Here is a 16,035-nt window from a genome sequence, read left to right as displayed (position 1 = left end):
GGTCCCGGCCCCTGCCCCCCGCCGCCGCGGCCGGGACAGGATCGCGCCCCCCCCGCCCCCTGCCGCACCACCCCTAGCCCGTGGCCCCGCCCCCCGAGGGCGTCGCGGCCAATCGGCGCCCTCCCGCGCGGGCTCCGCGGCCAATGGGCAGGCGGAGAGGGGGGAGGGACTTCCTCGTTTTAAAGGCGGACGGAGGGGAGGGAGAGGAGGGCAGGGGCGGAGCGGGGCGGAACCGCCTGGCCGCCAGGGGGCGCGCGGCGGGAGCGCCCTGAGGGGGGCCCTGAGGGGGGCCCTGAGGGGGGCCCTGAGGGGGGCTGCCCCCGTCCCGCCGCACGCTTCCAGCTCCCTCACCCTGGAAGCAGCTCCCTCAGTTCGGTCTCAGCTTTTTTCAGCCCGAGCCACGTTTAACGTTTCCTTTTTGTCGCCTCGCTCACAGCCCTGCCGCACAATGGCACGGCGCTGGGGAGTTTAAGGGCTTGCATGTTATTTAATTACAAGTCGTGTTGTGTTTAAACCCTAAAACCTTGCTTGTTGCGGCAGGATTGGAAAAATCCAACCGATACACATCTCCCTCTAATAAATGTGCAAGGTAAATGCCGGCGCTCTTTAATCAATTCTGGCAAACCACATATTTAAACACTTCAGTTTCTTTCTAGGTGGCCTGTGTGGAGGGAAAGATGCTCGATGTCTTTAAATACACGCTGGAGAAGCCCAAAGACTATGGGCTGACTTTGCCCCGCCGAGAGCCCCGCAGCCACACGTGCGTGTCCGTGTCGCTGGGAGGGACCGGCAGGCTCCTCAGCGAAAACCTTCCCCAGCAAGTCACCCCCAGCTCAGCCTCACCTAAAAGGTCCGGGTTTAAACTCTTCAAAGAAAAGGTGTTCGTGTCCCGAATGCTACGCAGCGCTGTCAGGGCTCTCCACCCTGAAGAGCTGCCCTTTGATGCAACCTCCCTCCTGCCAGGAGCCAACTCCCTTATCTGTGACACCTCCAGCCCCACACATTCGGGACAGACTCAAAGAGCAGCTTCCCCTCAGAGAAATTAACACCTTTGGACACCTCTCCGTCATGCAGCCAGACAGTACTCATCCTACTCTGAGGCTTTCAAGTCCCCTTTGAACCCTGGTTCCCACCAGTGCAGCCAGGCCTTGCCCTCCTGTCGCTGCTAGCACAGGTAATCTGATTCTGCCCGGCACAACTCAAAGCGACGTGACTGGTAAAATGACAACAGCAGCTGGAAGCTGGTGAGATCAGGATTCCCCTGTTGTTCCCTACCCGTGGCAATACAAGCAGTGGTTTCCTTCAGTTAGCCAAAAGTACAAAAGCAAATTCCTAGAGGGCACCAAGGCACAGCTCCCCAAAGGGCTGTTTGCATGAGGATTTGAGCAAACATGACCAAGTAACATTCATGTTCACTGACGAATCCAAGCAGAAAGTTAAGCCCCATCACCGGCACCGGTCTAGCCTGGGGCAGATGAACTGGTTTGAGTTCTTCAAACCAGAATCAGTTCTTCAAATCTTCAAGTCTGAGTTGTTGCAGAATATGGTTGGTTGATTAAAAAGACGTTTCTATTACCAAAAGATTCAGCTTTCCAAAATATCCGAGTTTTGGGAGCAAACTAACAGCAGTAGCTTTCTCCTCCTTCCACCAACTTTATGTTGTTTAATGGAAGCTCCTTCAGAATCGCTCCAGTAAGAGGGAAATCAGAATTTTAAAAATAACTCCTTGCTATCATTTCAGTGCCGAGACAGCGCGTAGCAGTTCCAAGTGCCCAGCCGATTCCAAAGCAACTCCCCGTCCACAGATAACCACACACACGCATGAATTTGCACCAACCAGCTGGGTCTCTGCTCTTCTGAAGGCTCAGCAGCTAGGGCATTACGACGGCATCTGCCTTGTCAACCAGCTTCCTCCTGCTGCAGTCAGCCGCGGGTGACGCCTGTCACAGTCACACCGCGTTTCTCGTCGCCAGCGCTGTGCAGGGGAAAGCAGTGAGCCAGAGCAGCCTGAGCAGAGCCTGCCCGTTTTTTTTTTGACTCCTGTCAAAGCAGAAAGCTCCCCACGCGAACACCATCTTTCAGCCCTAGTGCTGCATGTATCAGCACGGGAACAAGATGTTTCATGTCAAATTACTGGGGGCTGACTTGTGCATTTGACTGGCATCCAGGCTGTACCGATTCAGGAGGGCACCCAGCTGATCTCGCTGTCTCAGCAGCACGTACTGCAGCTCTCACTCCGCCTCGCCAGCCCAAGCAGGGCCCTCGCAGTGCCGATGTCCATGCTTTAGCCCTTCCCCTGGCCACGGCGCCAGCACTTTTCCCAGGTTCCGGCCACGTTGACTACGGCCTTTTTCTCACTTTTCTCCCCAAATGAATTCAAGCTGCTGCTGCTAAGATTCTTGGCAGGTAGTTCCCAGTACATCGCCCCTCTCCACGGCCCATCCCTCTCTGCCTATTAGCGAGACGCATCCTCGCTTGTCCTGCAGCGTGCTCTCACCATCACTGTTACTGGTTCTTGGCTCCTGTCGCCTCGTTCCCCACTTGTCTGGCCAGACTTCCTCCCAACTCTCGGCTGTGAGTGAGACAAGCCAACACAAGCCAATCTGCTACAACTTGTATTTGCTTTGCTCGGGCACAAACAGCAGAGCACAACCTGGGGGCGGTGAGATAAGGTCACTTCACTGCTGACAAACGGGGACCAAATGGAAACGTGCAGCTCCTGCTGGGTGTTTGTTCCACTCTCTTCCCAATTCCGTTTCATTTATTTCTTCCTCTAGGACTTCAAACCACAGGTTTCTTTGGAGCAATGGCTGGCGCTGACTGCATGCCTCCTTGTACACCGACGTACGGTTTAGTGGACGTCCTTTAGGTGCTCGTGCATCAGTGATGCTGTGTACACCGCAGCCTTTGTCCCGCCGTGCTGCCAGGGGTGCTCAGCCCTGGGATCGTCAAACTACTGCTGAGCGCGGCAGGACTGCACACACCGATGCACACTTGGTGCCATTTCAGTAACCGTGGCTAAAGTTTGACCTCGGCAAGCTGCTTATGTAGCTCAGAAGCGACCACACTCTGTATCTGTTCAAGTGTTTCATTTTTTTGTGACAATCTCTGCTTCCTGCAGCACAACAAAGGGTATATTTATTCCAGCAATGTTTGTGTGATACGTACGGGGCTAATGGCACACACGAGTTGCTGGCTGGCCTTCTAACAGGCCTGGAATCTAATTAATCTCTGGCAGGTTCCTGTGAAATAGAAGCAGTGTTGGCCTGCACATCTAGCAGTCAAGACGAACTAATTGGAGCCAAGTTGTACAGTGAGAACGGAGGAAGGAATGGCTTCGCCACGGAGGAGGCTTGTCAGGGCGGTACACTGCCAAGGTCTGTTTCTGCTCTATTGGAAGAGCAACATTTGGGCAATGCTCTCAGCCAGAGTTCAGGGGGAAATATTTGAGTCAGTCGCAAACCAGCACACAGCTTGGTGGTCACGCACTCCACAAACATGGGTGATACTGACTTTGGGCTTATGAGCAGGAGAGACCGCCAAGCAGCAGTCCTGCACATGGACCGGGACTCCCGGGCCCCCGCGTGCACCCAGGGATGTCTCCCCCAGGGAGGACCCTCTAAGCAGACCTCTACGTAGCAACGTGTGCCACCAAAAAGCCGCGTCTCAACAAGCTTTGCTTCTCAGGCATTTTCTCAGACAGAAAAACGGATCAGAGTACGTTACACTCCTGCAGGCGTTTGGCTTATCAGTCAGTTTGTTAACGGGACACAGAAATCAAACCCCAACCTGACTGAAAGGGGAGCGCACCCCTCACTATTTCTGTTTGGGTCATTGAAGTACCCAGCCGATGCCTGCACCACTTGCTGCCTTAATCACCCAGATAAATTAACCTCCATGCCAAGCACCCGCATGGAGGAGGATATAATTTTATCCTCCTTTGCTCTCGAGCCCATGAGGAGTCACAGTCTTTGCTAGCAGGATGCAGCGAGCCCTCGCTCTGCGAGCCATTCTTACACCCTGCCCGTGCCCCGGCTGGCAGCCAGGACGCAGCGCGCCTGAGAGGGGCACCCGCTCAGCACCACGCTGCCGCTCCCCTGGGGATGGGGGAGCCACGGCCGCAGGGAAGGCACTGGGAAATCTTGTACAACGCACCGCCAACGTGATGCAGCGTCCGCGCTTTCTGTTTGCTTCACCCTCATTTTGTTTTGGACTCCAAGGTGAAGGGAGGAAGCACGTTTAGGTGGGAACCTCCTTGCAGCCAGGGTTCACACGCTGTGCTCCTGAACCTGCCCGGCACGGTGCCGCGCTTAGGAAAAAAACAAAATGTTTTAGGAAAAAGACAAAATGTGTGCCAGCCTCTGGGGAGCCCACTTTGACAAAAGCTCGGCCGCCAGCCTGGCTGCTCTCACTGCTTCCTCGGGGCTGTGTCAGAGCACCCGGCTGGCCTGGGAGGCAGCGAGCCCGGCCACGAGGCACAGCACCCAGCCCGGCCACGAGGCACAGCACCCAGCCCGGGCACGAGGCACAGCACCCAGCCCGGGCACGAGGCACAGCACCCAGCCCGGGCACGAGGCACAGCACCCAGCCCAGGCACGAGGCACAGCACCCAGCCCGGGCACGAGGCCGTGCACGTCGCGAGCAGCTCTCAGCGCACACCAGCAGGGCAGCAGTGGGAAAGGGAACAGGTGGGAAGCGCCTTGCCAGAGCCGTGTATCAGGTCAGAGGTGGGTGTGGAAACTATGCGCTGCCTGCCACCTAAACAGCCAAGAGAACAGGTTGTCCCGAGTATTCCTTACTGATTCAAGCACACCCCAAAAGGAGATAACACCCCAAAGGCAGGGAATCTGCTTTGGCAGTGGAGCTGGGTAAAGCTCGGGTTGTGGGGGAAGGCAGGGACCGAAGAGCTCCTCAGCCTTCCCCACGCACGCACAGAAAGTGGCTGCAGCTCTCGTGGCTGCGTGGGACTCTGGCTCCGGCCGTAAAGGGAGGATTTTGAAATGCAGCTGGGGAAGGTGAACGTGTAAAGGCATCTCATCGTGGCTGTCCAAGCCTTGCTGAGCACCTCTGCTGCTCAGAGAGAGCAAATATGTTCTCGGAGAAGTGAAATGGTTGAGGTGAGGCAACAGCACCGACAGCCAGCCAGTAAAGCTGGGAAGTTGGTAGCACTGTGGTCCCCGGCATCTGTGGTAAATTATATTAATTGGGCAGCACGGGTGTGAGGGAGCTGAACTTCCAAATGAAACTAAGGGCGACGGATCAGGTACAGAGTACAGCACCTGCCCCGGAAAGCTGTGTCTGAGCGCTGTGACTCGTGCTGTGGTCAGCCCCAGGGACGTGGATGCTCCGTAGCCAGAATTAGCAACAGGAGTGGGTGCGAGAGCACACCAGGAGCTTCTCACATTCACACACGCATCAGGAAATTGTAACCATTGGAGTCTTGTTCCCCACGCTGCAACAAAAGGGGCATTTTCAGCTGTGGGAGCAATCAGCAATAGGAGGCAGGGGCTTTGAGCAGCTCACACAACGCCCGCACCGCAGCACTTCTGTCGGGCAGCCTCGTGGGGTGCAAACCGGGAGCCCAGCCCAGTGCCACGAGGTCCGGCGGGCTTGCAAAGACTTTCTGGAATGGCTGTGGAGGTGGACAACATGAAACAAGCCCCTGGTTACGTGGGGCCCTGCACCCCTCCTGTGAGCGCTCCCCGACGAGCAGCGCGTCCCCGGGGGCGTACGGCAGCGAGCCGATGGGGACGGCCAGGAGCCTTCTGCCAGGGGTCCCGTCCCTCTGTGGGACCCCGCACTTGTCGGGCCTCCAGCCCCGGCGCTGGCCCTGGCAGGGAACACCAGGGACCTCCCTGCAGGGACCGGCGCTTTTGGGGCTGCACCAAGCGGAACAGGGCAGCGGCAGGACAAAGCCCGTCACCCGCGGGCTGGTTTGGTCACACAGATAAAGCGGAGGGCAGACAAATAGAAGGGATAAAGGGAAGCGATAAGGAGACTAAAGGAATGTAACGATCAAAGGGAGCGAACCATAACCCGACCTGAGTGCCTTCGCAGGCAAGACAGAACGGGCTGGCTGGGGGGAACCGCGCTCCCATCCAACGGCTGATTCATTCTCAGGGAAAGAGGGAGAGAAACACGGCTCCGTGCGAATGGACAGCGTGAAAATCCATCTGAACACCGGCAGAGCTGCAGACGAGCTCCAGGGAGCCGGTGCTGTCTGCGGGGAGCGGCAGCGCACGGGTGCCAGCCGGGTCTGGAGGAAGCCGTCTCCGGCAGCTGCTTGCTGTCAGCACGTCTGCCTCCATCCTCACGGGCCCGGTTTGCTGGCTGCCTGCGCTGGAAACGGGCTCCCAGGCAACGCGGGTCGCAGTTTCCAAAGCTTTAGCAGTGGAGTCGGTAGCAGAAGGAAAGGTCTCCGTGGGGAACAGCGAGTGTCTTATCCCTGTACGCAGGAAGCCTGGGGTTGGACCACTGACAGGTTGGAGCCTTGCTTAAGTTCGCATGGACAAACGGAAAGCAGAGCCCCCTGACCCTGAGTAGCTTCACACTGTGTCTCTTGGGGAATCCTGGCAGCACAGGAGAGACCCCGATTCTTTTTTGGGGGAACAAAGCAAGCAGGGTCTCAGGTTGGCATTTGCAATGTGATAGCAGCGACTGCAAAGCCTCCCACAATAATCCTCGGCAGCAGACTCTGCTGAAGCTGGAGAAGCAGCACACACCTCTCCGAGCTCAGAGAACAGCTTCATTATCACTGCCATACCCTGTCTGCTCCCCATCTTGTCTGATCAGCGGAAAACCAGCGGGGTTTGAGATCCTGCCTTCTGCTGAGGGAGCAGCTGAACCTGAAGCAGCAAAACCTGGGGCAGCCTGGGGCTCGCAGGAGGAATCAGAGCAGAGCTGCAGCGGAGGGACGGGGAGGTGGCTGCACGAGCCCTTGCCGTGCACAGACCCCTGGGGTATCTTGCACTGGGAGTGCCTCAGGAGGCCAGCGAGGCTGGCACGCGGCCATCTGCTCCTGCTGGCCCTGCCCAGGTCCCACGCAGGCCACTTTTGTGTTTCTCCTGCAAAATGCATCTCATCTCCCCCTGCACTCGCTGCTCCCTCTTGGACGCTGACTGGTGGTAAAATGGGGTATGAAATTCCTGTGAATGGGATTCAGCTCTGGAAAGGAGCTTTGGCTCACAGCAGACAGCGATCCGCACACAGATCCGGGAGCTGGTTCAGCTGCAGAGCGGGGGCCTCGGCCCGTGGAGTGGCCAAGGAAGGAGGCGCAGCGCGTCCTGCTGCCCGCGCCTCCCCGCCTCGCCTCGCCGGGCCAGGCAGCGAGCTGCGGCCTGAAATACCTGCCCGTTTGGTTCTGCAGCCACGAAGCACGAGCTTGGAGAGCTATTCAGGGACAGATTTTCTCAGTCTCGTCACCACAAGAGACAAAAAAGCACCCGTGGGTCAAAGCATCCCGGCAGCCTGGGACCTGCGCTGCAGAGAGCCCTTTCTGCTGCCCCTTCCATGTGCTTCTCCACGCTCCAGGTGCCAGGGCGGGCTCAAGGCAGGCACCGGGCAGGTCCCACAGCACGGGGCACCACGTCTCCCTTGGGACAGCACCTCGGAGCATCTGCACCTCTGCCCCGGTGCTCTCGAGGAGCGCACGTCCCTGTCTGGGACCTGCTGCTCCCAGATCGGTGCCCAAACGCAGGGCTGATACCAGCCGGGGTGACCCCACTGCCTCTGCACCACGCCTGGACGTCCCGGGCAGCCTCGCACCACATGTGTGAGGCAGGGCAGGAGCACAGGTAAGCCCACTGTAGCTCTGGTTTTGCTGGGGTCTGGTGAACTCAGCTGCCAGGACGTCCCAGTGCCATATTCTGCACCACAACAGACGGCGCGGCGTCCACACCCACATCCTCCCCGCAGTCCCAGCCTGAAGGAAAGCAGCAGAAGTCTGGCTTGCTTCAGAAGTATTAGCTACGGAGACCTGGAAAACGAGGGTCGGTACAAAGCAAGCAGTGAAAAGCATTCAAACTGAGGACTGAACAATCTAACACAAAATAAGAGTATTAAACAAAAAGAGAAGCTCAGGAGACCGTGTTCTGGTGCAAAACCTTTCCTTTGGCAAACTTTGCCACAACAAACAAGCCCCTCCGCCTCAGTGCTTTCCCAGTAAAATTGGCAGGTGTGTACGATGTGCTCCAGCTGCACGTAAGTGGAAAGAGAGGAAGAGTTTTCCCCTATTTTGCATGCTCAATTACTGTTTACAGGGATCAGGCCGGGAGAAAAACCTCGGGTACTGTCCGAGCCGCACTCCTGCGTCACAGCCCCGTCCAGCACCAGGTCCCAGTGGGGGCTGCACCGTGCTGGGCCCCGGGCTGCCACGCATCACCCCCAGGCTTAGGGCTGCTGCGTCGCCTGGGTCTGTCATCCATACCGATGGGGGAAAGAAAACGGGCTGTATTTGGAATGAAAGCTGAAATCCTGGAGCACAAGACCCAGACATCGGGGAAGAGAGCCCGTTGCCAAGCCGCTATAATCCGAGCACTTTCCCCCTCTGTATTTAGCATTCCTGATCATGGAATTTGGACCACGCTAATGCTGATTAACACTTCGTGCTAGTTAGGTCGCACGAGCTTTTCCCCAGCCGTGGCAGAGGCTAGCCGCCCACCGTTCATACCTGCTCAGCGTCCGACTGAGCACGCTGCTCTAGCTCTTGCCAGCCAAAGCCACCGGGAATGAAAGGCCCCTTAAATGTTTAACTGATCCCAACATGGCTCAATTCCTAAACACGGGAATGGTGCCCCTTCCCTATAAACCTGGGTAACAAGGTCGGGATCACACTAATCCCGGGGTGGGAAAGCTGCAGCAGGCGATTGGTACGAGGCACGGGCGGCAGAAGCGCCGACACGAGTGAGCGCAGCGCTTTTAGTGATGGAGCTCTGGTAACCGCCAGCCCATAAATAATGCATCTAATTTTACACCTGCACTCATTCTTCCATGCTAGGAATTCAGCGCGGATACACTGCAGCCTAAAATTAGAGCAGGTTACAGACATGGTCTTTAACATGTTAAAAGTAGAAACATGCCGATGGACGCAGCGTTCTCAGCCTGTCTCTCCAGCCTGTTTCCACTCGGGGCGGGGAGAACATACCAGACACCGCTCTGGGCATCTCCTGTTCCGCGGGGCTTTTCCATCCCTCCGCGTTTTGTTACAGCGCCGCGGCGGTGAGACAAATCCGGCACCGTGCGGGAGCGCGTAACCTGCCTGGTGCCGCGTGCCCTGGGCACCCAGCCGGGCTGACGGGGTTCAAGGGGTCCCAGGAAGGTGTCTACAGGACGGGCTCCGAAGGTCGGCCACCTACGCCTTCAGCCACCTCTGCCTGAGGCACGCGTCGTGACACACCAGTTCGTAATCAGAATTATATCATTCAGCCTCCCAGGATGGGGAAAACGCCTCTAAGCACGTGTAACTACGTCTGTGTGCAAGTAGCTATTCGGTCACGGGAGCACCTCTGCGGCCCGGAGATCAGAGGAGCGGTTTCGGGAAAGCAGACGGCCCCTCGCGAGCGGCAGCGCCAGGACGGAGCTTGAGCTTCGTGGAAGCGCCCGTCCGCCTGCAGCCGGGGGTTTTAGGGCAGGACCGGCGCCGCGTTCGTCCTGGCGTGTGGGCAGCTGAGGTCACAGCAGCCACGCAGGTTCAGCCGGGGCAAGGAGACACATCAGACCAAATTATGGGGAAGGGCTTCTGATGTGAAACTCCCGTGAGAAAGAATGAACGCGAGAAGCAACTCCCCAGCCGCTCCCAAGGGCTAATTGCTGAGAGTAATGAACCAAGAGGCACGCAGGGAAGGCCCGAGCAAGTCATTGTCCCTCAGCTGGAAGGGGATCGTGGCCCTCCCTGCAGCTGGGCTCAGGCGGAGCCCCCGGGCTCCCCGTGGGGCAGGGGCTCCTGCTCGGCAGCCCGGGCACGCTCGCCTGGGTGCGGCGCCGATACCAGCCCTGGGCAGGGCCGGTGGCAGAAGCAGGACGTCCAGACGGACGAGGGATGCTGGCTGTGGGGTGGAGGCCAAGGTGTGCTCTGCCGGGGGCCCCGTGGCACGGGGACGGCCCCATGCTCCTGGTGTCCCCTGGGACCGGGGGGCAGAGGAGGGCACCCGCTGTGCCTTCAGCAGGGTTTGCCCGTGGCGCGGTGTGCGGGGTCTGACTCGGCCTCGTCCCCGAGCACCAGCAAGCTGCGATGCTGGGGCTTGTGGCACGGGGCCCTTTGAACACCCTGGGGTGCACACCTGGGACCCACAAGGGCTGACAAAGGTGCTGTGATCGGGGCCGGCCACTGGGGCCATTGCTCAGCCCGCTCCCACAGGGAGCTCGGCAATAAAGGCAGGGCAGATGAGAGAGGGGCGGAAACTTCTTTAGTCCCAACTCAGAGAGCTGGGCCAGGGGACCATAAATCCCTCTTGTTTATACAAAAAAGGGGCCGCAGGGTTTTCCACTCTCCACCCAATTAAAAAACAAAAGCGGTGAGTGGAGCGGCTGATAACGCAGCCCGAGGCCGCCCTGCTTTTACCTCGGGGCTGTCGCGGGGCCAGGATCGGCCGCGGCCTCGCTGCTGCTCCCAGTTTCGGGTGAGCCCCATCCATCGCACCAGGACCCGGTGAAGCTGGCATGGGGCCGGCGCAGGAGGCAGCTTTGGGGCAGTTTTGGGGCAGGAGCCAGGTGGTCAGGAGCCCAGCGCCAGCTCCACGGTGCTCAGTGTGCTGCGGCCCGAGAGGTGGCGGCTCTGACAGCGACGGGTAGCAACGTCCAGCAATAACAAATGCTGCAAGAGGAGAAATATTCTTGGAACAACAGCTAGCAGCCCTGCCAGGAACCGTCCCCACTTTGGGACCAGCGGATATTTTGCTTCCAGGGTGCGTGCCGGCAGCGTGGCCGGAGCCTGGCTCCGGTGCGGGCGATCCTCGCCACAGGCCCCACCAGCACCCGTGTGCTCACTGGGCTCGGTCCCTCATCCACACAAGCCCCATCCCCTGCCCCCTGGGCATCGTTCAGCCGGGGGGACGAGCCACCAGGGGCACAGGAATGCTTTGAGCCACACGCAGCCTCCCCACGGGGCTTCTCCAGCCTCGTCTGCGCTTTCCTGCCCCGCTGAGGGCTCTGGTGCAGGGGACAGGCGGCTGTGGGCTCTCTGGGTAGCCTCAGCCCCCTGGTTTTATGTCTGCATCTGCCAGCCCTGGGGAGGCCCGTGGGGCGTCTGCTGCCCCCGTCCTCCCAAACACGGACCCAGGCGGGAGCAGAACAGGAGGCAGGGGGCAGGCACCGGAGCCGTCAGGGCCCCAGGCATCGCTCCCGGCTGGCCTGCATCGGGGCAGGGACTGCCCCATAATCCCGGCCCGCGTGTTTCCCAGCCCTGCCCACAGCCCCAAAGCCCAGGGCATTTCCCAGCCCTGCCAGGGCACAAAGGCAGCCACAGGGACGCAGCCAGGCGCCGGGCAGCGCCGCCCCTCCTTGTTGTGGACGCCGCCGGAGCCACCACGTCACCGTCCCCAGCTGAGCCCTCCTGGGCAAGCGGGAGCCACCGCAGGGCTGACAAAGCAGGTCTGGCACCAAGAGCACACGGATCAAAATGAGACACAGATGCTGTTCTGAGGGCATGACTGCAGCTCGATCTATTTTTCTCCACTGACTTGTAATAAACATCTCCTTTGGCTCTAGGGGAACCACGGGATTTCCTCAGCCGGGTCTGTGTTTGCCAGCTACGGCTGCAGAGGGAGGGCAGCCCCCCGCTCCATCTCTGGCTTCCCACAGGAAACCTCCACACCCCAAAACCCCGGGGTTTGGGTCCCCGAGTCCCCACGGGTCCGGGTCTTTGCCGTCAGCCCTGCGGCTGGCACCGGGCCCCATCCTGAACCCCCCGCACGGGGCTGGAGAAAGGCCGGGGGGGTGGTGCAGGGGCAGCTGCAGGGACACGGCTGCAAGGCCCGGACCTTGGCATGCCGGGCACGAAACGCTCCCTGCCCACACAAAAGCTCTCGGCACTGTCATAAGGCAAACAAACACAAAAGGTATGCACGGGCATGTCTGGGCACCCAGGCGCTTTTGCAAGCCTTACCAGGCAGCCAAGTGCCCCTGGAAAGGCTGTTGCGGGGCCGCGGAGGGCACCTGAGCACTGTTGTGCGCTGGGGTTGAAGCGAGGCCAGGCTTTCACCGCGGCGGCACAGGGAGAACATTTCAGCTCCCCCACGGGGCCGGCACGGCCGGGTCCCTGCTGGGGCCGCACAGGGGGCCCAGAGCCTGCCCTGCCGTGCTCCCCGAGTCTTGTCCCTCTGTGCGAGCACACATGCCTATTTTCAGGTGTTTTTCTTTCTTTGTGTGCAAAGCGTTCCATAGAAAGAGAAGTCCCTAAAGGGCTGGTGCCCCCTGCCCACCCTGTCCCCTCTGCGCAGGGTGGGCTCCCACAGCCCCCCCTCCCTGGGGAGAGGGGCACAGGGGGGAGAAAACAGTGAGAAGGAACCCAACAAAGAACTAAAAATGGCACGGCTGTGCGCTTCATACGAAGAATTTGTTCAAATTCACAGCTTGAGCACAACCTTTACCGCAATTTCTTGCGCTTCTCAGTGACGAGCAGCCCCAAAAACAAGGTGGATTCTCAGCAGCCTCCTCTCCAAAGCGCTCGCAGCAGGACGCGTTTGTCACGTCCCGCGACGAGGCGGCGCGGTGGCGCGCGGTGCTCACAGCTGCACGCCTGGCAGGCTCGGGAAGCAATCCCACGGCATCATTTACTGCTCATCCTGAAATGAAAGCACTGCGGGGACAGAAGGGATGGCGTTGCCCTCCCGCCTTCATTAGGTGACACCGCGCTCTGTCACGGGCTTTGATCTCCCCAGGCTCCGGGAGATGCGCAGGTGCGTGTTTGTTTTCTCCAGCTCCATTACCTGCCCTGGCGAGGTAATGACATCCCTCCAACCCCAGGAGAAGGAAGCATTTCCAGGCTGATTTAGCTGCTCCTGAAAGACTGCTTTAAATAAACTAATTAGCGAGCAGCCTTCATTTCTAGATTTAGCAACCTTCGGTGCAAATTAAAGGTGACGAGCGGCATCGGAGCTGAGCCGTGCGTGACCCTCACCGCACCGGGTGCTCTCCGAAGGCCGGGTGCCTGCGTGGGGCTTTGTGGCATGGGGGTGACAGCCGCAGGGAAGGGCCGGTGCCAGGGGTGTCCCCACAGGCAGGCAGGAGGTGAGCGAGATGTGAAGATCTCGGGGAGACGAGGCCCAGGCAGGCAGAGCGCGCTGCTCGCAGTGCCGTGCGTTTCGGGCACCTCCTTCGCACACGAGTAAGGGAGGTGCAAAGGCCGCGGTGCGCCAAGAGGGGAGCTGGGCTGGTAAAAACCTCGGGTGTTGCAGGCACGTCTTGGCCCCTCTCCCTCCCTGTCACGCAGCAGCTGGAGAAATCTGATTTACTTGGACAGAAGCCGATTACGGCTGCTTGACACCCAGGAAGGCAGCGGGGCCAGCAGGTCCCGTGCTGGCACACCGGTGGGGGTCGGGGCAAGCAGGGCTGCGAGCGGGGGGCTCGGGGCGGTGTTTGGCAGGGGGCACCTCCACGTCCTTGGAGGGACGGGCTGGGTGCTCGGGGAACACGCTCTGCAGATCGCTCGCCACGTTTTTCCACATTTAGCTCACTAATTCCACTTTGTGTCAGTGATTGACAGGAGTGACTCGGGCAAGGCTTTGAGTAATCCCCACGTATGGCATTAGCGCACACGGAAAGCTCAGGGAGAGCCTGCACGGAAAGCCCATCGGAGGTAAGAGGGAGCCACACGCAGACTTAATGGACTTTGGCCCGAGCCCTGCTGGGGCTGCGTGGGGGGTCCATTAGCTCTTTACTCCCCAGTGTAAGCGCCTTAGCTCCGGGGTGGGGGGACGCCGCCAGCTCCAGCCCCTGCTGGCGGGCACAGCTCTGCCGCTGCGTCCCGGCACAGCCCCCAGCACCTGGGCACACACCAGAGGGACATGGGGCACGTGTTCAGGGGGGGAAAACGCTCACCTGCGAAGATGCCACAGCTGAGCACAAAGCCGCACAACGCACACTGCTGCCTCCCGTCCCATGGGGTGGGAGCAACCGGTGAGGCAGGGCCGGAGGAGCTCTGGGATCTCCTTTGACACGAGGCCGTTGTGCAGGGCAGACTTCAAATTGCAGCAGGAAAACAAGGAAACCACCCTCAGATTAGAGTGAAGGAAGGAAAAGGGCAATGTAGAAGAGGGTGGATGGGGTGGGAAAGGTGGTTCTAGTTTACTTTTAGTTTCTCACTGCGCTAGCTTGTTAATAATAAGTAATAAATTATATTAGTCTCCCCTGTACTGAGCCTGTTTTGTCCATGGTGGTAATTGTTGAGTGATCTCCCTGTCCTTATCACAACCCTTGAGCCCTTTTCACTGTATTTTCTCTCCCTTTTACGTGGCGGGGGGGAGAGGGGGGAGAAGGGCTGCGGTGGAGCTCAGCTGCCCAGCTGGGTAAAATCACCACAAGGGCTTGGGTACAAATATCCTACAAACAGGAGCAAGAGGTTGCTTTCAGTCTTGGGGTGACTTGGCAAATGATAAACCCATCATTCAAACTCAGAATAAAATCTTGGCTCTTCTTCTGGGTAATGGCCGTGGTAAATAAAGAGCGGTAGGCTAGTTAACCTCACAAAGCTGCTCATTAAAGGCTGAGAAAACAAAAGGATTGTAATGATTGTAACGAGGATTGTAACAGCACCAGGCAGCAAAGGGAGCACCCAGCTCCAGGCCCTCTGCTCCCACCAGCAGGTAGCAGCACCCAGGACACCAGCGCTAGGCTGGGAGCTGCCTCGGCCCTTACCAGGGTGCTGATCCATCCCGAAGGAGGCTGATCCATCCCGAAGGAGGCTGATCCATCCCGATCCAGCCCTGCTCCATCGCCCCAAGGCTGCAGCTGCACCCTAGCGCTGCCTCGGGGTTTCCATGGCAACTCCCACTGTAATTGCTCAATATTGTTCTTTTCCATTTAACCAGAGATCCCTGCTGCTCCTCGCAATAGCTCATTATCTCCTGTGCTCCGAGAGACCATCCCCGAAACAGCAGCACTCTGTACGGAATAGGATCAATTTCGTAAGCCTTTGTGCTTGGGTACAGAAGGGCAGACAGACGGTGACCTAACCCAGCTGGCTTCCTCTCAAGGCTCCTAACTCAAAGGACAGAGACAGCCCCTGAGAACCTGAGCCTGCTCCCCTGGCCCCGTGGCCCGGAGCAGCCTGTTCCCATCCCCGCAGGTGCCCGGGGAGCGGGGCCGTGCCCGGGGAGCCTCCCTCCAGGCCCCCTGAGCAGGAGCAGGAGCAGGAGCAGCAGGGGGGTCCCGCAGGAAGGGCTCGCTCACACCCTGCCCTTGGCAGAGCCCTTCACGGGTCCCCAGGTGCTGTGCTTTCCTGCAATAACATCGCTGATGAAAACCTGGTATTTTGCCTAGAAAAAGCAATTACTTAGGTCACAGAGGAGCCGTGCAATGCTATTAACTGTCTTTTTAAGGCCTTGCTCGGTCCTGTACTCACCCCAAGCAGCACTGCTCTCCTGCCGAAAGGGGGGCAGAACACACACCCAGTGAAATGCAATGCTCGGCTATCCCCATGGGATGAAGCTGTTCATAGGGGAGTTCCAGATCCTGTCCCACAGGTACAGAATCAAGGTAAGAAAGCCTTTGCCACACAAAGCAAAGCTGACATACCAAGCGGTCGAGGGGCTTCTTTTCTTACTGGTTAGGGAATTAGCTTCTGCCATGAAATAACGCTGTGTGCTGCACATGATTTACAAACAGCAGTGAGCTACCAGAAAGTTGACCTAGATGAGCCCTTACAGAAGGCTTTCTTAATCGGCCTAAGGGTAGAAGGAGATGGAGACAAAACATCCAAGAGAAGATGGCTCGGAGTTTAGCGGAGAAGGCTGGAATGCACGTTCATCACCACGCCCGAGCACATACGAGCTGCCTTGGGAAATGCACAGGAAAGCAAGGAAAAGAAACATCCAGGCAGGG

The sequence above is a fragment of the Anser anser genome, assembly GCF_964211835.1.
Source record: "Anser anser genome assembly, chromosome: 10".
Classification (NCBI taxonomy): domain Eukaryota; kingdom Metazoa; phylum Chordata; class Aves; order Anseriformes; family Anatidae; genus Anser; species Anser anser.
The sequence above is the reverse complement of the archived record's forward strand: the minus strand, read 5'-3'. Positions refer to the sequence as shown.